This window comes from Choloepus didactylus, chromosome 12 (assembly GCF_015220235.1).
Source record: "Choloepus didactylus isolate mChoDid1 chromosome 12, mChoDid1.pri, whole genome shotgun sequence".
In the NCBI taxonomy this organism is placed as follows: Eukaryota; Metazoa; Chordata; class Mammalia; order Pilosa; family Megalonychidae; genus Choloepus; species Choloepus didactylus.
In genome coordinates this window covers 37,055,643-37,074,487 of record NC_051318.1, presented here as the reverse complement: position 1 = coordinate 37,074,487, position 18,845 = coordinate 37,055,643, and the positions used below count along the sequence as shown (strand labels likewise).

At 37.6% G+C, this 18,845-nt stretch overlaps 1 protein-coding gene and 1 pseudogene across 5 annotated transcripts in view; one reads left to right on the top strand and one right to left on the bottom strand.

Moving 5' to 3' along the window:
- UBAC2 (UBA domain containing 2) overlaps window positions 1–18,845 on the top strand; it is a 214,730-nt gene that overhangs the window by 82,015 nt on the left and 113,870 nt on the right. The window lies entirely within an intron of this gene.
- LOC119507472 lies at window positions 15,204–15,514 on the bottom strand (annotated as a pseudogene).

Sequence of the window (18,845 nt, the reverse complement as noted above, 5' to 3'; positions counted from 1 at the left end):
TTGAACTGAAATCCACAATTTTGTTGTAATCCACAGTATAATATTTTGTTGTTTGGATTGTGTTTTGAGGTTTTGTTTAGGTTACCCTTTGTTACTAAAATTTTCCTCAATTCCTGCTGTTAATGTTATGGTTTTACTTTTCACATGTAGGTCTTTAATCTACTTAGAACTTGGCTTTGTATACTTGTTAGTTAGGGACTTCCTAAGGTACTATTATAGTTAGTCCATAGTAGTGAGACATAATGTTTGTCTTTTCAATTCTGGCACATTTAGTTTTAATTTTTTTTTTTTTTCCTCTCTTTCTCCTCTTTTCCTTCTCTGTATTTTTGCTTTCCTTGCTGGGAGATTTCTTGAGCTCTGTCTTCCAATCTTTCTAAGTGATATTTTAAAATAAACTTTTATTGAAGTACAACATACATATATATGGAAAAGTGCTAAATCATAAAATTAGAGCTTAGACCAACTTGGCAGGTGTTTTAGTTTGCTAATGGTGCCAGAATGCAAAACACTAGAGATGGATCAGTTTTTATAAAGGGGGTTTATTTGGTTACACAGTTACATCTTAAGGCCATAAAGTGTCCAAGGTAACACATCAGCAGTCAGGTACCTTCACTGGAGGATGGCCAATGGTGTCTGGAAAACCTCTGTTAGCTGGGAAGTCACATGGCTGGCATCTGCTCCAAAGTTCTGTTTTCAAAATGGCTTTCTCCCAGGACATTCCTCTCTAGGCTGCAGTTCCTCAAAATTGTCACTCTTAGTTGTACTAGGGGTATTTGTCTTCTCTTAGCTTCTCCGGAGCAAGAGTCTGCTTTCAATGGCCATCTTCAAACTGTCTCTCATCTGCAGCTCCTGTGCTTTCTTCAAAGTGTCCTTCTTGGCTGTAGCTCCTCTTCAAAACGTCACTCACAGCTGCACTGAGTTCCTCTGTTTGTCAGCTCATATATATGGCTCCACTGATCAAGGCCCACCCTGAATGGGTAGGGCCATGCCTCCATGGAGATATCTCATCAGTGTTATCACCTACAGTTGGGTGAGGTGCATTTCCATGCAAACACTCAGAGAATTACAATCTAATAAACACTGATAATGTCTGCCCACACAAAATTACATCAAAGATAGTGGCGTTTGGGGGGACATAATACATTCAGACTGGCACATTCCACCCCCTGGACCCCAAAATGACATTGTCTTTCCATATACAAAATACATTCATCCCACAACAATATCACAGAAACTTAAATCATTTACATAACAATAAGATCCCATCAAAATCAATTATAGGCATGGTCAGTCCTAACACATAATTCTCCTTTAGCTATGGATCTGTGAACTTAGAACAAGTTATGTGCTTCCAGTATACAAAGAAGGGACAGTCATAGGATAGACATTCCTATTGCCATAAGGAGAAACAGTAAGGAAAACAGGGTTAACAGGACCAAAACAGTTCCTAAAACCTGCAGGACAAACTCCATTAGATTTCTGTTCAAGTCCTCATCAGAAGTATCTTTAGAGTCCATATTTCCATAAACAGTCTCTTCAAAGCAGTTTAGGCCTTTTCTATCAAGCTCCTCACAATTCTTCCAGAATCTTCCCCTTATTCATTTAAAAAGCCATTCCAACATGTTTCGTATCTGCAAACACAGCAGCATCAGCACCCCACTTCTCTGGTACCAAAATCCACTGTTCTAGTTTGCTAATGCTGCTGGGATGCAAAACACCAGAAATGAATCAGCTTTTATAAAGGGGGTTTATTTGGTTACACAGTTACAGTCTTAAGGCCATAAAGTGTCCAAGGTAACACATTAGCAATCGAGTACCTTCACTAGAGGACGGCCAGTGGTGTCCGGAAAACTTCTGTTAGCTGTGAAGGCACGTGGCTGGCGTCTGTCTGCTCCAAAGTTCTGGTTTCAAAATGGCTTTCCCCCAGGATGTTCCTCTCTAGGCTGCAGTTCCTCAAAAATGTCACTCTTAGTTGCACTTCAGGTATTTGTCGTCTGTTAGCTTCTCCGGAGCAAGAGTCAGCTTTCAACAGCCGTCTTCAAACTGTCTCTCATCTGCAGCTCCTGTGCTTTCTTCAAAGTGTCCTTCTTGGCTGTAGCTCCTCTTCAAAACGTCACTCACAGCTGCACTGAGTTCCTCTGTTTGTCAGCTCATATTTATGGCTCCACTGATCAAAGCCCACCCTGAATGGGTGGGGCCACGCCTCCACAGAAATGATCTCATCAGAGTTATCACTTACAGTTGGGTGGGGTGCATTTCCATGCAAACACTCAGAGAATTACAATCTGATTAACACTGATAGGTCTTCCCACACAAGATTACATCAAAGATAATGGCGTTTGAGGGGGACATAATACATTCAAACTGCACAGTAGGTGAAAGCACTGCCCTCCCTCCTACGTGGGATCTGATACCTAGGGGTGTAAATCTCCCTGGCAACGTGGAATATGACTCCCGGGAAGGAATCTAGACCCAGTATCACGAGCTGGAGAACATCTTCTTGACCAAAAAGGGAATGTAAAATGAAATGAAATAAGTTTCAGTGGCTGAGAGATTCCAAAAGGAGCCGAGAGGTCACTCTGGTGGGCACTCTTATGCACAATATAGATAACCCTTTTTAGGTTCTAATGGATTGGAATAGCTAGCAGTAAATACCTGAAACTATCAAACTACAACCCAGAACCCTTGAATCTTGAAGATGATTATATATAACAACATAGCTTATGAGGGGTGACAGTGTGATTGGGAAAGCCATGTGGATCTCACTCCCCCTTTGTCCGGTGTATGGATGAATGAGTAGAAAAACGGGGGCAAAAAAAAAAAAAAGGCACCCAGTGTTCTTTTTTACTTTAATTGTTCTTTTTCACTTTAATTTTTATTCCTATTATTTTGGTGGTAATGAAAATGTTAAATTAATTTTGGTGATGAACACACAACTATATAATGGTACTATGAACAATTGATTGTGCGCTTTGTATGACTGCATGGTATGTGAATATATCTCAAGAAAGTTGAATTTAAAAAAATTAGAGCTTAGAGAATTTTTGCAAAGTGTCACCATTATAACTCCACCCAGATGAAGAATTAGAATATTACCTGAGCCCCACTTTGGCTGTCTTCTAGTCAAGACTTCCTCCCAAAAGTCTTTCCTGACTTTTAACACCCTGGATGAATTTTGCCTGTTTTTGAACTTTACTAAATGGTAAATGGAATTGTAAACTCTACTGTGTTTAGTTTCTTTCTCTCGGTATTATGTTTGTGATTTCATCCATGTTGCTGTATATAGCAATAGTTCATTCTTTTTCATTATTATGTAGTTTTTGTTTGTATGACTGTACCACAATTATTTTATCCGTTTAACCATTGCTGGACATTGGGACTGTTTCTAGTTTGTGGCTATTACAAATAGTGTTGCTGTGAATATTTTGAACATGTCTTGGTTGCATATATGTTCACATTTCTGTTGGGTGAATACTCAGGAGATGAAAGCTGTATCATAGGATACACATCTATTTAGTTTTAGTAGACATTGCCCCCAGTTTTCCTGTCAGTTAGCAATTCAGGTGCAGCTTAGCTGGGTACTTCTGGCCTAGAGTTTCTGATATGGTTCCATTCAGGATGTCAAGAGGGACTGCAGTTATCTGAAGGCTTGACTGGGAGTGGAGGATGGAAGACGGAAGATGCCTCTTTCTCGTGGATGTTAGCAGGAGGCCATAGCTCCTCACCACGTGGGTCTTTCCATACGGTTGCTTAATTATCTTCATGACATGGCAGCAACTTTCCCAGAGTGAGTGATCTAAGAATTAGAAGTCCTTTTAATTTTAACCATTCTGGTGGATGTATGGTGATGCATTATTGTGGTTTCAGTTTCATTTCCCTGATGACTAATGAACTTGAGTACTTTTCCATCTATCTATTTTTTAAAATATTTCTGTTATCGTATTTTTCATTTCCAGTATTTCTTTTATTTTTCTAGATATTTACTTTTATGGGCATTCTTTTTTTTTCATGGATACAATATTTTTTTCTTATCTCTCTCAGCATGTTAAGGATAATATCCTCCCCATCCAGGTTTTCATTTCCCTGCAAAGTTCCTGTTATTTCTGAGTTCCTCTTTTCCTCCTCATTTTCTACTTTTGATTTTAGGGGCTTTCCTTAAATATCTCCAAGTCTTTGTCTCTCTGTTCATATTTAAGACCCAGAGTCTTAAAAAGCCTGTTGAAGTCTCTGATTTATGTGTGAGGGGCTAGATAACCATGTGCTTCATTGTAGGTTTCCCTAACAGGGCTGTTTCATTGGAAACTCCCAATATCCGGATCTGTTCATATTTAAGTCTCCCTCCCTGATCCGCCACCTCCACCCCAAGTTTGGTCAGATTCCCTAAAACATACTCTTCTAGGTTCCTACTGTAAGGGATGATAAGCCTGGGAGTCTCAACACTTAGTGCCATAATTAACATCGTATTTGCACCCTTGACTGCATGGCATCCCCCCGTCCCAAGACCCTCCACTTTACATTCTAGATGATAACACCTCCAGTCATCTGCTGGGATGGGAAGGGGTATTCATAGGTGGACAGAGTGTTGGAGAGAGTCAGAGCCCTGATTACGTCTTACCAGTTCCAGAAGTACCTGGTACTGCTACTGCTAATCCTGGAGCCCTTGGGGGTTTGGGGATGCTAATCAGGTTGCTTCTCAGATTTTACCATTGCTGGTTTAGTATTTGGCTTTCACAGGTTTGCCAACTCCGTTACCACTGTACTTTTGCTTTCCAGCTTAGAAAAATGTTTGCCCGTTCTGGGGATGCCCAGAAATGACTATGGTCTGTTAATTTCTGATGGATGTAGTAGGAACAAGTTCACTGAAATGTTGCTATATTATGTAACTTTCTTGGAGTAAAGTAGGAACATGTTGGAAGTTAAGCAGTTATCTTAGGTTAGTTGTCTTTTTCTTACTCCCTTGCTATGGTCTCTTTGAAATGTTCTTTTATTGTATGTTTGTTTTCTTTTTAACTTTTTTTTTCATACAGTTGATTTGAAAAAAGAAGGGAAAGTTAAAAAAAAGAAAAAAGACAAACAAGGAAAAAAAAAAAAAAAGGTGGTAGTGCCCCCTTGAGGAGCCTGTGGAGAATGCAGGGGTATTCGCCTACCCCACCTCCATGGTTGCTAACATGACCACAGACATAGGGGACTGGTGGTTTGATGGGTTGAGCCCTCTACCATAAGTTTTACCCTTGGGAAGACGGTTGCTGCAAAGGAGAGGCTAGGCCTCCCTGTATTTGTGCCTAAGAGTCTCCTCCTGAATGCCTCTTTGTTGCTCAGATGTGGCCCTCTCTCTCTGGCTAAGCCAACTTGAAAGGTGAAATCACTGCCCTCCCCCCTACGTGGGATCAGACACCCAGGGAAGTGAATCTCCCTGGCAACGTGGAATATGACTCCCGGGGAGGAATGTAGACCCGGCATCGTGGGATGGAGAACATCTTCTTGACCAAAAGGGGGATGTGAAAGTAAATGAAATAAGCTTCAGTGGCAGAGAGATTCCAAAACGAGCCGAGAGATCACTCTGGTGGGCACTCTTACGCACACTTTAGACAACCTTTTTTAGGTTCTAAAGAATTGGGGTAGCTGGTGGTGGATACCTGAAACTATTAAACTACAACCCAGAACCCATGAATCTCGAAGACAGTTGTATAAAAATGTAGCTTATGAGGGGTGACAGTGGGATTGGGAATGCCATAAGGACCAAACTCCACTTTGTCTAGTTTATGGATGGATGTGTAGAAAAGTAGGGGAAGCAAACAAACAGACAAAGGTACCTAGTGTTCTTTTTTACTTCAATTGCTCTTTTTCACTCTAATTATTATTCTTGTTATTTTTGTGTGTGTGCTAATGAAGGTGTCAGGGATTGATTTAGGTGATGAATGTACAACTATGTAATGGTACTGTAAACAATCGAAAGTACAATTTGTTTTGTATGACTGCGTGGTATGTGAATAAATCTCAATAAAATGATGATTAAAAAAAAAAAAGTCAATTAGAAAGTGTGGGACAGGATGGCAGAGTGGTGAGGTGTGGAATGGAGTTACTCCATTAAACTAATCTCTCCAGTGTTACATATTTAAAAATTTTTTCTGTAAATGAAAAAATCAAATCTCATGCCATGTTCTGACTCTCTCAGAGCAGAGAGCATTGTCACCTTCTGTGCCAGTTTGAAACTGTTATGAACCCCAGAAGAACCATGATATCTTAACCCAATCTTAGGGTGGAACCTTTTGATTGAGTGTTTCCATGGAGAAGTGACTCAACAAACTGTGGGTGATAACTCAGATTGAATTATTTCCAGGGAGGTGTGGACTCTGCCCATTCAGGGTGGGTCTCAATTAGTTTACTGGAGTATTTAAGAGAGTTCAAGAGCCGACATAGACGCTGATGCTTGGAGACATTTGGAGATGCAGACAGAAAGACATTTGGAGATGCTAAGCCAAGAGATGAAGCCCAGGGTTTGCCCCAGAGAAGCTAAGAGAGGACCTCCAGATGCTTAGAGAGAAATGCCCTGGGAGAAAGAAGCAAGGATGCAGAGGAGCTGAGAGAGAGGAACAAGGACAGAAACTCAGAGACATTTTGGAGAAAGCCATTTTGAAAAACAACCCAGGAGCAAAGGATCAGCAGATGCCAGTCACTTGCCTTCTCAGCTGACACAGATGTTCTGGACACCATTGGCCTTGCTTTAATGGAGGTATCTTCTTGTTGATGCCTTAGTATGGACATTTTTTATGGCCTTAGAACTGTAAATTTGTAACCTAATAAATCCCCTTTATAAAAGCCAAAAAAAAAAAAAAAAAAAATGTTTGCCATCATCAGCTCTTCATATTCTGTATCTTTGTGGTTTTATGCCTTCTGAAAGTCCTTTCAGTATCGTTCTTATGAGGTCTTGTAAGAAGATAGATAAGATAAATACACGTGCTCAAACTACCATCTTTAACTGGCAGTATTGTTTTTTAAAGTGTGTGTGTGTTGAAAACAATTGTAATTGTAAAATCAAATTTTTCTCTTCATTGATTATATCAGGTCACCTTTACAAACATCCAGTATTTTTGTTAAGGTTGTTTTATATTGTGTCATCCTCAAATAGTGCTTTTTTGCCCAAAATAAAATAATGAACAGTGTCCTACAATGTGAGACTTTGTTGTTGTTATGCTATTTTGTCTTACTTCCATGAGCCTTTTTTCCTGTGTGTCTCAGTATTCCTGTTGATTTTGCTCTATCATTACTCAATCCCATCAACTGTGAGCATCTCTTCAAGGCTCTTTCCTTATTTGTTAGCAGAGTGTGTTTTAGGCATCAAAATACTATTCTCTGAAGTCTGCTAGGGGTGCTGAAGGAGTTAAAAGGAAGCCCTCTTCGTCTCATGATTCATCTACAGAAATTTAATATTCTAGTCTCTACAAATACCCAGTGTCCAGCCAGCTAGATTTCCTAGTTTTACCATAGAGAAACATTTCCTGTTGTTCTTGAACAGATTATGTGTTTGACATAGATCTTGTTTTATCCAAATTTTCTAATTCTGCCTCTTTGCATTGCAAAGAATAAAGCTTTCTAGAAGTGGTATAGGTAATTCAGGAGGCTAAGAAACAGATATTATGGCACTACTAAAATTATTTTGTGGACTAATTTGGTTACTTAGTAATAAACATTCACATGTATTTATGTAATTCTTTTTTATTTTGTAGCCCTATATTTGACTTTCAGTTAGGCTACGATGTTATTTCTCGTCCTGGCATATGGTAACAGAATCGGTACCTAGAGGTGATGTGAACTATCTAGAATCCCTGTTAAGGGATTAGGGTTTTCTGGAGAGGAGAGCTAATTGAATGGTAGGTAGCACACCTGCAATTATCTGCGGTCATCTTGAATATCAGCCATTGGAATATCTTTAAGGGAAGTGGGTATTGTGGGCAAAGTTAACAACAAGTGACAGTTTTCTAAATTATTTGGCCCTCTGGTTTGAACTTGGGTTAAATATTCAACATATAAATAATCATCGTAGCTTGAAGACCCATTTGAAGAGATATTTCTCAAATAGGTAGAGCCACCAGGGCCTCCAAATTTGAGGTGATTGCAGAAATGTGTTTAAAGTAATAGATTAGGTGAGTTGAACTAATAGATATTTTAAGTATCTTTTCTCCTAATTCTTATAACAGAAAACTTTGTTAAGAGGATATGGTTATATCTATTTTACTGATAAGAAAAGTGATTCTCAGAGAGACTAAGAAATCTGCCCAGAATCATCGAGTTGGTTTTTTAATGCAGATTACTCAGCTCTAAAACTACAGTGCCTCCCAGTGGAGATAAAGCATTAGAAGTTGACAATTTCATGTTGATGATTCATTATGTTTGTCAATTTGTGGATGATAATGCTTCTGGGTATTGATCACAACAAATGTTTATACTGTCATTTCTTAAAGAGTTACTTTGTATAAAGCCTGCTACTGTGTAGCTAAAGCCTTTGGATTTTGAGCTCTGATCTCTTAACCTCTTCCTTTTCCCACTTTTCTCACTCCCATCTTTCTCCTTTCTCTTCTTCCTACCCTTCAGTTTTTCCCTACTCCTCCTTTCCCCTCCCAACAATGCCTACTGTTGGTTTAGGCCTACCAGGGATTTTTTTAAGTAAGTCCTTGAATATGATTGCACAAAACAAAGTTGACTAAAAAGTTTCTCAAAATTTTTATTAGAATGAGAGATGTGAGATAATAAAGAGCCACCACTCAAGGGCTTCAGGAAAAATTTAAAAGTCACTTCTCACAGAAGCTTTCTTTGACTACCCTCCACCCCGAGACTAAATCATGGTATCTTATGATATGCTTTCTAAGAACATTTTTCTCTCTAGTAGCATTTGCCACCATAGAAATTAAAATGATTAATTATGTGACTGATGGTTTAATATCTGCCTCCTCCACTAGATTACAAGCTTCATGCAAGCAGGAGACCATGTCAGTCTTCCTTACTGATCCTCCCCTCCCCCAGCAGAGTGGCTCACACATAATGAGTGTATATATAGGATGAATAGGGTGGATGAAGTAAATAAATGAATAAAAAGTCTCATATCATTGGTCTTTTGATTCCATTTCCTCTCCTTTGGTTTGGACTCTTGGATTAGCCTCCTAACTGTTTTCTCCATCACCTGTCTCAAAACCATCATTTATACTCCCCTACTGTTATCTGTAAAGGAGATCTAATCATATCCTCTTACCCGTTTAGAAACCTCCTTTGACTTCCTACTGCTTTTCATAAAGTTTAAACTTGTTAGTAAGGCATCTCACATTCCTCCCATGTACTCTACATAGCAGCTAAATTCCGTTAGTCACCACTACCTATTACTCCATTGTCATTTCAAATCTGAATTTATTTATGCCAATAATTCTGGTTAGAACATCCTTTCTCCCCTTTGCTCGACAAACTTCTGCTTATCCTTTAAGGCTCACCTTCTGTATCTCTGCTCTATGAAACTCTACCCCAGCCAGAATTAATCACTCCTTCCTTTGTGCTCTCAGATCTTTTTATACTTACAGGTTGCATACAACATTTATTACTTGATGTTATAATTATTTGCCTAATTGTCTGACCCCTCTCTTGACTGCTTTTTAAAAAATTAATTTTATTTTATTTTTGTGGTTTTTTTATTTTAGTTTTTATTATTATAATTTTTTTCAACTGCTTTTTAAAGAGCAGGATCTTATTCTCTTTTATAGCTCCCTCAGCATGGAGCATCTAGGAGACAGTATGGAGTAGTGAAAAGGATGTTCTTTAATTCTAAAGATATCTACCTGTGACTGAAATTTTGGTCTGCCACATGCTAGTTATTCAAAATTATTCTTTGATATTAATGCTGTCCCCACTCCCTTTTATAAGCTTCCTCAAATTTGTTACTTCTGGAAAAGTATAACAATTGCATTTAAATTTGGATTTAATGATTTTTTAAAGGATTGAAGTGTTGTGGCTCTATAAAATCATTTTTAGGATATTGCCTAGAGAGAAACAAGTAACCCATTCATTCTTACATTCTCAGAAATATCCCATCTCTGAAAAAAAAAAAAGGTTTCAAGCTTCCCATTCATTCATTATTTGGGAGCCTAACACCATGTGCCTGACACTGGGCTTGGTGATGCATAATACATTAGGGATCATGAGCCAGCTCTGTACCCATCCCGGCTCGCTGATGTGCATGCACATCGACATGCCACCAGTCATCCTCAGAGTCACCCTGAACAGTGGAGCAACATGTTCGGAAACCTTATGCACCATTGTCTGTAAACTAATAAAAGAAAAACCATGATGATAGAAGATATGTAATGAGAGAAAATGGCTTCTCTTGCCACACTTAGGTGTTTGATGTTGTCTGAGAAATGATCAGGAAAAGAGGTTGCTAATCAATTTAGTCAAGATATTAGAAATGTTTGATGCCCCATTTCAGTAGAATCAGGTACAATGGCTTATCAAGCTCCTTACCTTTGGCGAGTGTGTTGATTAATTATGGAAGGAGACTTTTAACAGTGCAGGTATTTCTTTGGCAGTTTCAGTGGCCAGAGCTTCTTGCCAGAGGCAGATTTAATGTTTCTTATTTGAAAGTGTCTAAAAGCTATCATCAGAAGTGTTTTAGTCTCATATGAAGCCATGTGATAATAATCTCATATTTGAATGTGAAGATGTTCTCAACATTGGCTATTAAATTGACATTTTGGGCCACGTAATTCTTTGTTATGAGGTGCCATCCTGTGTAGCGGGGATGTTTACAGCATCTCTGGCCTCCGGTCACCAGATGCCAGCAGCACATCCCTCCCAATTATAACAACCAAAAGTGTCTCCAGATACTGCCAAATGACCTTTGTGGGGCAAAATAGAAGCACTGGCCTAAACTAAGCTTTCTCAGAGCTCAACATCTATTGTTTGAGATCCCATAACAAGCATGGTGCTGGGTGACAAATAAGAACCCTGGAAAGAGTTAGCCCATACCCCTGAGCAGCTGATGACCAATGGAGCTTAAGATTTTTTTGACTAGGTAGAATATTTCTAGTATTGACTGAAATAGCTTTGGTTGAAGCTATTAGTAAAAATTTGTTTCAAAGAAGTTTAACATCTGTTTTCATTTCTGCTTTTTGTAAGCTGCTTTATGATTCAATTCCTTTATTTTAACTGTCTTCCTCTTAGGACTTAAAATATTTGAGTAAATGTCAAAATTTCCAGTTTAATAGGAGATATGCTTTATTCAAACAAATTAAAATGTTAAGTGCTAAAATCGGATAGGGTGGTAGGAAGTTTAATGCTGGTGAAGTCAGACTCAGATGACCACGAAGTGAATTCATTTGTTAATAGTGAAGGGAACCATAAGTCGGGTTGTGTTCAACATTCACTTCCTGATCTTGTTTATCACTGGAAAGCTACCCCTTCTGAAAGATTTTAGATTCCAATCATTGTATCATTCTAAGAAAAATTTCAAAATGCTAACCACGTTTGGTAACCATAGCAAAATATGCAACACAAAATAGTAGCATACCTATCTTATGGTTGACATTTTTTTTTGGGGGGGGGGCTGGTATATGGTATACATTGAGCTCTGAACTGTCTATTGCACTTTTATCTAAGATCAAAGGAAAAAGGCTTTCTCGGTTATCAGAGCACAGGCATGCGTCTCTTGACTGGATTATTAGTTGAAGAGATACAACCAACCATGACTGATTTAACAGAAACAAAATTTATTATTAAAGTAGCTCAGAGGTTCTGAGAATTGAGTGAGTCATTAGGTTTATAGCTATTTTAGTGGTAGAGCCTAGATTTAAACTCCTCATGTCCATTTGACTCTAAGCTCAAGTATATTCCTCTGTATATTGCAGTCTTAATACAGTTTTTCTTTTTTTAGGTAAAAAATCTAGTTAATGGTCATTTATTCACTATAGCAGAAAGTAATTTGAATGTAAAAATTTATCAAACTGAGGCTTTCTTCCTATATATATTTTCAACCACAGTGATGCAAATGTTTATACATTTAAATGTTTGTGTCCAAAGATGAATTTTATGATAGTATTCAAATTTTGCTGCTAAAATGAGAAGTATAAAGTAAGCGCATTGCTTCAAGAAAATTTTCAGAGTGGGGGGAAAATGCTCCACTGAATGTTATGTGAAAAAGCATTAAATACGTGATAGTCCAGTTATTTAACTATTAATTTTAATTTAAAAGGCAGAAGAAACAGTGTTGTTTCTCTTCAGTAGCTCCCAAATGCTGCCACTTGTGTTTTATAATTTTTTATTTTGAAATACTTCAGACTTACAGAGAAGTTTCAAGAACACTTCAGAGATCTCCCTCATACCCTAAACCCATATGCCCTAATAGTAACAGTTTTACATTTGCTTTATCATTTTCTCTATCATTTTTTATCATGTTCCTATCATTTTCAGAAATATGGTGTGCTTTTTTAACTATTTGAGAGTAAGTTGTAGATGTAATGTCTCTTTACCCCTAAATACATCAGTATATATTTCTTAAGGACAAGGACTTTATCTTAGTTAATCACAGTACAGTTATAAAAATCAGGAAATTAACATTGTTATAACACTATATAATCTACATACTTTATTCATATTTGGCCAATTATCTAAATAATGTCATGTGTAGTAAAAAAAAAAAAGTCTGGTCAATGGTCCAAACCAGGATTATATCTTGTATTTAGTTGTCATGTCCGTTTACTCTTTAATCTGAAATAGTTTCTCAGTCTTTCTTTGCTTTGATGATCTTGAAGTTTTAGAAGAGTTCAAGTCAGTTGTTTTATAGAAGTAGTATTTACTTTAATGCGGTAAAATTTAAATTCTGGGGGTGAATTAATATATGAAAATAATTTGCGCTTTTCATGTTTCTCTTGGTATTACATTTAAAAAGTTTTTAGCACAAAAGCAGAGAGAATAATAGAATGAACTCCCATTACCCAGATTTAATAATTTGTAGTATTTTTGCTATCCTTCCCTTTTTTTCTTCCCCCATTGTTGAAGTATTTTGAAGCAATTTACAGACACCATAAATATTCAGTATGTTCTAAAAAATTGGAACATTTTATATATAACCATAATATTATCTTACCTAACAAAATTATTAATAATTTCTTAATATTGTGTGCTATGAAACTATATTCAAATTTCCCCTATTACCTTGAAAATGCCTTTTTACATTTGGTTTTGCGTTTGATTGTTATATTGTTGCTGCTGTGCTGATTTTCCGTTCCTCCTCTTCTTCCTCCTCTCCATTCTCCCCCTCTTCCCCTCCCCTTTTTGGTGAAGTAGTTTAATATTTTATACTGGATAGTGGATCCACTAGATTCACTTATTCATTGTCTATTCCAGGCTAGAGAACCTCCCTATAATGCAGAGTTCTGAAAGCTAAATGCTCTATTGTCTAAACTCCCTGGCACCCAGAGTTCTGGGTGTGATTTTAGGCTCGGCCAATCAGAAGAACTTGTATGGTACTTAAGTTCAGGGTGCATCAATTAAGTGGGATTTAGGCATATGAGATACCTATTCTGCTGGTGCAGTTCTACAGACCCAACAGGGTTCTGGATGTCATACAACTTCTTGATTTCTAGACTCCACTGAAATGGTTTGACTCTGGAGCCCACAGTTGATGTGATGACTTCCTGATTTTCCAGTATCCTGATTGAGGCAGAGAAAGCAGTTCTCGGGGTGGGGGTGGGGGGACAGTTCTTATTTGTTGTTCTAGGAGTCTATTTCTGGAGGCACAGCCCAGATCTGTTCTTCTAGCCCTTTGAACAATTTTTTTAAGCCCTTTAAGCACTTAATTCAGGGTATTAAATCTGTTTTTTTCCCCTCAAAAATAGCTTGAGGTTTCTATTATCTATAACTGAATCTTGGCTGATAGACATGGTAATCAAAAGGCTATAACTGTTTTATATTTGACTTCAAATATATATATGCAAAGCAAATATGCTTGGATCAGAAATATTTATATTTGAGCTGAGAGGACCCACGTTACCCTTCAAACTTGCCTCTGCCTCAGATTTACTAGTTTCTCTCTGGGTCTGACCAGAGACGTGAGTGCTTGGGTACAGTCACAGTTGACACCATGTTCTGGTAGAACCTGTAAGAGATTGTTGGAACTAAAGCAAGAGCTGTGTAGATTTCTCGTTGTGCTGATGGGTCTCTTCTGATGAGTCTTCCTTTTAGCAATTGTTCCTTAAACATAGCCAAAAACTTTCTAATTTTCTTTATCCTTATGGGGAAAAACTTGACATGAAATGATATTTTTGAAGACTTTCCTTACCCTATTGAATTATAATACATGATAGGCCAATACTTGATAATCTAGTTTGCATTTTTTTAAGCCATAACGCAGGCAGTAATGCCCTATATTTCCACTATAGTACAAAGCAAAAGTTTAGCTATAGAACTTAGGGGGAAAATTGGTAATTTTATTAAATATTAAGAATGCATCAAAATGTTACTTTTTTAAGAGTAGAACTAAAACACAGACCATTTATAGCCTCTGTGCAGTTTCATTCTGACACTTTTTTCTTCTCAAAACCTGCCTGGGAAAACTTATTCTTACAAACAGCAGACACCATAAGTAAATGTTCTCACACGCTGAGAAAACTGATAAAAGCCAATCAAAAAGTTTTGAATCAGCTGTAGTAGGTACTGTGTGGGACAGAAAATAAAGTGGCTTTATGTTTATTGATTAGACAATGTGTCTAAAAAGCACTATTAACAATGAGAAGCAGCCTAGAAGTGTGCAAATAAAGAGAAAAGCTAAAAATTTTTGAAGAAAATGAACTATTGAAACAAAAGCAAAATGCATACTGTCCCATGTATGTTGTCCTCTTCAAGAGTTTCTTCTTTCTCACATCTACATTTTTTGCAGAGATTTCTCTTAAGTGAACCGCCTGGATATGCCTTATTACAGTACCAAGGCTTGTATTAGTTATCTGTTGCTGCCTAGCAAACTACACATGCAATAATATAAACCTCTTATTTCCCCCATCAGACTATAATAATGCAAATCATATAGTATCTTCAGCTAATATTTGATAACTGATAGTCAACATATATATATATATATATATATATATATATATATATATATATTTTTTTTTTTTTTACCATAACCTTAAGATTTTGGTGTCATAATAAAACAAAAGACAAACTTAGAACTAGATCACTTGGCCCTTTCTCTTGTTTCGTCCCAGTTCAGAATGTTTGCATCTCCTAATAGCCAACATTCTCTTAGATCTGCAGTTGAGCTTAATGCATTCAGGCCTCAGTACAATCTTCTTTGTAGTTTTAGCCTTCTTCCGGAAAACCAGCTTTGTCTGCCGCCCATGGCCGCTCTGCTTCCTGTCATAACACCACTTTCCTTGGGCATATAGAGAATCCTTGCCCTTCTTGTACTGTGTCGCTTTGTGGGTTGGTGCTTGCTGCCCTTATTCCAGAAAGTCCAGTGGGTTTTAGGAACATTCACCATGTCTGTGGGAGCACTATCAGCACGAAAACCAATGTATATTTTTTGAGCATTATTTATGTGCAAGGTGCTGTGCTCAAGTGCTACCCAGAATAGAAAGAAGTAAAAGGCAAGGTATTAGCCCCGATGGAGATTACGTTTCAGTTTAGGGATGCAAGAATAATGCACAGAAATAATAGACCTTAGGCTATATGATGGTGGGCAAAGATCTTCCAGATTATCTAACACTTATTTCACTGTCAAGTTAACGAAATCTGTAAAGACTTAAAGACCGGATGAAGGCAGCCAAACCAGAACCAGGCCCCCAGTCTCCAGCCCAGTGTATTTTTTTTTCTTCCTTTATTGTAAGATAAAGTTTAAAGCTACATGATACAGATTGTAAAACTCAAATGAGTTGAAGAAAGGAAAATGGGTGGATTTGAGTAGTCAAAGAAGAATTAAAGGAGGAAGTGAGATTTGGATGTGAATGTAAAGAATAAGTAAAGTGAGGGAAGCAGAATAGTCAACCAGTGAGCACTCGGTACTTGCTGTATTCATGGGACAGTGACAAAACCAACCAGGACAGTGGAGGAAAATTAGGTCAGAGAGGCCTGAACCTGTGGGGGAGGAACTTGTATTTGATGTGGTAAGTCATGGGGGAACTATTCTGAATCTTTGAGCATGAAATGACACAATGAAAACTCAATAAAAATGGGATTAAGGAAGGTTATGTTTGTTTGCTAGAACTGGATAGTTTCTACATTTTCCTTTTCTTACATTTTGTGTATTGGTCTTTTCGTTCCGAGTAGGTGAAATACTCTATATGAATCAGAATAGGCTACCTTATGATGCAGCCACAAATTAACGCTGAAACCTCAGTGGTTTCATACATAAGTGTGTTTCCTTTTTGTGCTACTTATCCAAGACAGGGACGAGGCTGACAATGGTCCCACCATCTGGAACTTTGTTGGTCACTGTGGCAGGAAAGTGGAGCTGGTCTCCTCACTGCTTTCTAATGCTTCAGCTTGAAAGTGTCAGATGTCACCAGCTCCCGATCAAGTCTCTCTGAGGACCTGGGACATACAATTCTACTTGTTTAAAAAAGACAGCAGAGTGATTGAGGGCAGACTCCAGAGCCACATTGCCAGAGACTAGAGACTGGCTCCATCATTTCCTAAATGCATAATCTTGGGCAAGTTACTTACCCTCTATGGGCATAGTTTCCTCATCTGTAAAATAGGGACAGTAATAGGATGAATCTCACAGAATTATTATGAGGCTTGAATGAGCTTATATATTACAACACTATGCTATATAATTTTTAACATGTATTTATTATTATTAATAATAATTTGACCTGACTTCAAGTACAACATCCTAAAGTTTAGGTTTTAGTAATTAAGGTGTGAGATGGCCAGTGTCTGGACTGGGATGGTGATATTGGGTGGGAAAAAAAAAATACAAATGGACATGGGAGAGTGCAAGAAGGAAAAACCCAAGCAGGATTTGTTCAACTAAATGCCATGGATGAGAGAAGGATGGTCAGGTTTCAGGTCTGGGTGATGAGAATGAATCTGGAGTTTACAGGAAAGTTAGGGGCCCTTGAGGGCAAAGATGATGAATTAAAATTCTGATGCAGTGATGGTGAGATGTCCAAGGCACAGGAGGCCACAGGAAATAGAGAAACAGAATCCAGGCAAGAGAGTGGAACTGAACACATCTCTCAATGAACATATTTCACTAAATGGTGACACCCTATGCTCTGAGTCAGGGTACAGGTACTGGGGTCAGATGGTTTGCATTTAAAACCTAGCTCCACCATTCAGTGTGGCCTTGATGCACTAGTTTCCTCCTCAGTAAGATGGGGATAATAGTAGTACCCATCTCATAAGGTAATGAGGAGTAAATGAGATAATGCCTGCAAAGTGCTTAGAAAAGTGTCATGTCATAAGCACTCAATAATTGTTTATTCTTAGCTAATTAAGGTTTCAATTGAATAGAAATTGGGGAATTTCTTAAGTGATCAGTTTTTCAGAGATTAATGTAAAACCGACTTCCATTGGCACCTGTTCTCCTGAGATTAGTCCTCCCTGGAGTCAAAAGAATAGGCCAATAGTTGTTACAAGATCACTTATAATTCAAGTGCTTTTTATTTTTTCTCACTCTTCACCTTGTCAGTGAAAAATGTCTTTTAGCTTTACAAGAGTAACAAATTACCCATGAACTAAAAAGTGACCAAAATAGACCTTTCTAAGGGTTAATTTAAGACCAGTGCTTTCCCTTATAAAATTGTATGGAACTTTTTAGAGTTGGTAGGAGTAATTGCCCTTACTTCTTGAAATATCAAATTATTTCCAAGCAGAACATATTTCTGTATCTCATTTTAAATTGGCTTGTTGGTTAATTAGGTCTATCCTTTAATATGTGGAGTTTAAATTTCAAGGTCTTAGAGGGCACAAGCTCTGCATTTGTGTAACTGTCTTCAGTTACACATGTGCTCCAGCATATGTTGTTAAGCAATTGGGGTGTTTCTTTTTATTGAGAAGTTAAGAACTTCCCAGATATTTTAATAGGGCTTTATATTTTTGTTAGTAATAGTACAGAACATTCTATTTAAGTAAATGGTTATTTGAAAGTCCTCTGTGTGCCAGGTGCTGTACCTACCAGGTGGTATGTATACAACAGATGAGGCCCTTATCCTCAAGGAGTAGGTAGGGTTTGTCATCTACCTACTATTGGATTATTTGTCCCTATTTAAGGATTATATAGTCTGCTGGCATATAAGAAAGCCTTCTAACACTTTTTCAGGGTCTACAGGATCAATTTCTGTCTTCTTTATGGATAGGATATGGAATTAGGCTTATATTCCTGACATTGTCTCTAATTTATCTCAGGCCTTTTCTGAACTTCGGTTTCTTTATAGAGCACGGGTGATACTATATGTCCATCCTGTTTCACAAGATTGTAAAGAGGAAGACATTGCACAATGCATAGAGTATTTCGTAAATTATTAAACTCTTCAACTATACCTGATGCCATTTCTGACATCCGATATTATTATAAATATGCATTTATACTGATTCAAACTAAATAGCTTTGAGGTTTTTTTAATTAACCAACTGATCCTTCTAGAAATAAAATTAAAGCTATGGAAAGGGTAAATAAAACTCATTTGATGGTAGAGAGATAGGGGATAAAATGCAAAATGATAAACTTAGAGATTCCAAGATTACTTACCACATTATACACTTGCTCAAAAGAATTCCTTTGTATGGATAGCATGACCTTTGCATGTATAGTCATCCTGTCTGCCAGCTCAAATTTGATTTGCCCAAGCTCCCTAATTTCCCCAATA